Below are 4,267 nucleotides of genomic sequence, written 5' to 3' on the forward strand. Positions count from 1 at the left end.
ACAGATTAGTTAACAACTAACTAGAACTAGAAGAAAAAAAAACAAAGATAATAAGTACATAACTTTAATCTATGGGTTAGATCATATATAATTTAAAAGGACATGTTATCTACTATTTATTTTACATTTCTAGTAGGAATCAGAGATATGGAAGTGTATTCCTTCTATATCTCTGGTAGGAATGTATAAATCATATTTTTACTGGGTAAAAAACTGGTAAAAAAGGACACCTATAAAGGGTGTTTTAAAAAAATTGCGCCTTCTTCGGTGGGGAGATTCCACAAGTGAAAATAAGATTTATTTTTATAACATGATCAACATAGGTCCGATTCTGCTTTGTTTTCTACTAGGGTTTTCTACAAAGTTTTCTAGCTACAGGTGTACAGGAGGTTAGTCTTCGAAAAAATATATATACAGGGTGTTTGTCATTAAGGATGATATGTTAATATTAAGGAGGTGATTCTTGGACCTATTCCTATTCTAAGAAAAAAACTTCATATGAATGTATCATCATATCTAACATCTTAACTTTTTAGAAACAGGGTGGTAAAATTTTCGAATTTTTTTATCAAAATATCTTTGATGTTCTTTTTTTGGTACACGTCTTCCATGCATTAAAATGCATATTTTGATATAGAAAAAAAACGTTTCATTCATTTTCTTCCAGGAGACACAGAAACGATTTCCACGCAAAAGTCAGCGGATCAGATTTTCACCGATTTGACCCTGAAGTAAACTGACTTCAATTTTTTAAGCAAAACCCTTGATTATGGATGATTATTATTATATATAGACAAGGGCAAAACTCTGCCACGGATGAGAAAAATCAAGAGATAAAAATTATTTAGAAATGAACGGAGATTTTGAAAATAATTTTTATTTTAAGAGAAAAGAGAAGTCAGTGGTGTATCAATTTTTCTTCAAAAATATGCAATGTATAACCCGTATATGGACGACACTGGTTGAAATAAATAATATTGTTTGTATCTTTGTTTGTATAAATATCAAAAAAGGTATTTTGATACATAGAAGACGTGTATCAACTTTCATAAAGATACCTGTAATAAAAGTTATTATGAAAAAATGTTTTTTTTGAGAATTTCATCACCCTATCTCAGAAATTAAGATATTCAGGACATACATTCATATGAAGTTTCTCTCTTAGAATAGGTCCAGGAATCACTTCCGTAAATATTCGCATGTCATTAAAGGAACACCCTGTGTACAGAGTGGTCCCAATAATTGTATTCCGGAAACTTCGACAGCATATTCTGCAGATAAAAATATTTTTATTCTAAAATATAAAATAAGTAAAAAGTTCCTATAAATGTATATCCCAAAATGTTTAGTTTCGGAGATACTGAGTGTAGAAATTTCCCTTTATTTCGATTTTTACAAATAATTTCTAAAGTATATACCGTCAATATATGGATGAAAGTTTGTTTCTGACATTTTTTGTCATGAGAAATTTGATTTTGATGTCAATATGACACCTATTCAATGGCTAAAGAATATAAGGACATGTAACGCCCATATACGGGCTGCAGCAGAATTTGTGACATTAGACGCCATTTTTTTCATGGCGATGATGAGTCATCAGCTGGTCATCAGCGACAATTTTAGCGATTTTTAATAGTTTGTGTATAGTGAACTTTGTATAAACGTTATTACAATGGCGATTAATTGTTCAGCTTTCAAGTGTAAAAGCCGCAGCGATAAGAAAGAGCCAGGAGTTACGTTTCATAGGTAAATAAACAGTTTGTTCCACCTTTTTAGCGTTTTCTTAATTTTCTTATTGAATTCGATAATTATTTTTCTGATATTATATGTACTTGATGTGTGCTATACGTCGATACTAGTTTTGTACCTTTTGTTATATTGTAAACGTTTTTTTCGTAATTAATTAGTATGATACTACCGTATACATCATAGGCGTAGTCAAAACAATTATCAAAAAATATAAATATCTCTTCAAACAGCTAAGGTAAGAAAAATATGTGCCATGACCTCGGGTGTTATTTGTCCTTGAATTCTTTAGTCTGCTCCTATTTATATAGGTGGCGCCACCTACATGTGTTATAACTGTTTTGAAGAGTAATAACTTTTCGTTTGTACCTGTATCAAACTACTGAGTTAAAATATATACATTTCCGTGACTTTTTACGCAAAAAATGTCTTTTGGTAAAAATTACTACGAGCAACCGTTTTCAAGATATTTAGAATAGAAACAGTCAATACATGTCCATAGACAAGAGATGATACATGTCATTGTTGACAAAAAATAAACCCGTTGAGTAGATAGTTATTTGACTGAAATAGAGAACAACGGCCTACGGTCGAATCGGCCGCTGCTGGCACGTATACGTAGACGTAAAGAATATTTTACGTGTAAAAATATAACAAATGCGCATGCGTAGTAAACGTTTACGTGTTTGCAGGCTGTGAATTTGGGAAATTTTTATTAACATTGGAAATGTTTATGTTCGTATATGGGGGCCACATTTCGAGTTTCCTTTCAAGGTCGTCAGAAACGGTGTCGCACTTAGCCGCACAGTCGACCAAATTAAAGCATCAAAACTTTGTCGCGTGATGCCTATAATTTAGATGAACTGGCCTGACAGCACGAAACTCTCGGCGATATACGAGGTTTAATTTTGTTAGTCCCGACGATATTACTTGACGTCTATGCTACGGGGGGCGATTATAAAATTGAATAGATTGATATCTGCAAAGGTTACAAAACAGTACAATTTTCGTAATTTTTGATTTGGGTTTTGACATTTATTTATGCTGTTTTTAATGAAACGATATTTTTATTTAGGTATTGATATATTTCAGAAAGAATTTAAGATTAAAAGATATAATATATTTACTTAATTTCAAGGTATCTGCAGGAAAAATCAAGGCTATAAGGTGTTATAAAATGGATTATGAATATTTAAATATTTTTTTTATGTTTATTTTTTCTTCTAATCATTATTAGTTATTATTATTAAGAATGGTGTTTTTTTTATATCAAGTTTAGCTGCAAATATATAACGTTAATTATGTTTTATGTGGTGTTATCATTTCCAATGTCTCTGATGGTTGCAGCGATTGCGAAATCTGTGAGTTTTTTTTTAATCATAAATTTTCCTGCGAAAAAATGATGACAAAACAGTTTCTGTCGAATTTTGGTACAAAAACATTTTAAATTTATTATTTCAGTCTAATAACTATTTAGTAATCAGAATTAGGCTTATAAAACAATGACGATACTTTCTGTACACTTCTGCAAAAAAGCCTGTGTTCAGTCGTTTTACAAAATGCCAAATCGGGACCATTAAAACCTTAATATTAATATCTCGTTTAATTATTATACTCTGTAATTTGATTCTGTGTACAGGGCTGCCTCTTTGTGGACATTTGCTTTTTTTTGGAACTTTTATTCTTTTAGAATAAAATGAATGTAGATGTTTATAATTACTCACTGTACATACTCCATTTAACAGAATTATCACTTTTTGTACCATTAAAGAGAAGTTCAAGAAATGTCGTTGAATAAATTTAGGTTAGTTCTGCTAATCCCGCGTAATAGGTTTTGTGCAATCTGACTAGTCTTCATTAGGCTTTTGCAAAGCGACTGAAACCAGATAGGCTCTTTCACCTGTTGTGCCACTGTCCAGCACTAGAATGTCGATGTTTTAAAACTTTAGGGCAATGTTTTTTGGAGGGGCTAGAGGAAGCAGCAGAAGTCAACATCAGCGACATCGGGAATTTTTGTAAAGAGCTGGAAGTGCTTTAACGCAAAGAAAGAATGAGAGGAAGGTTTGGTAGAACAATACAGGGCTATCGCAATGGGCCCAAGGCCTCCGAGTGAGGGATCAAACATGATCCAAAACCCCAGCAACCTAACCTAACCTAGATAGGCTCTTTGCAAAATATCCTTCTATTGTTAAAAACGCCTGCGTATTATAATATTCCTAGTCTTTTTGCAAAATGCCGAGTTATTCGATATGCCTGCGACATATATATATTTGCTAAAAAAGTGTCGACAAATTCACCAGAGACGTGCATATGGGTATCACTGGAATATTTTTCTAAAAAAATATGTGCGCCACTGACATTTTTTCTCTTGTTCTTGTTAGCAAAATTGTGTAAACATAAGCTGTTCAATGCCAATTAAAAGTTGGGTGTTCCGTTTATATATAAACTAAGTAATAAAAATATAACTAATAAAACTACAATACCTTCTTGATCACTAGTTTTATATACATTTTTACAATAA

Source organism: Sitophilus oryzae, unplaced genomic scaffold (genome assembly GCF_002938485.1).
Source record: "Sitophilus oryzae breed Bouriz unplaced genomic scaffold, Soryzae_2.0 scaffold_149_pilon_pilon, whole genome shotgun sequence".
Taxonomy (NCBI): domain Eukaryota; kingdom Metazoa; phylum Arthropoda; class Insecta; order Coleoptera; family Curculionidae; genus Sitophilus; species Sitophilus oryzae.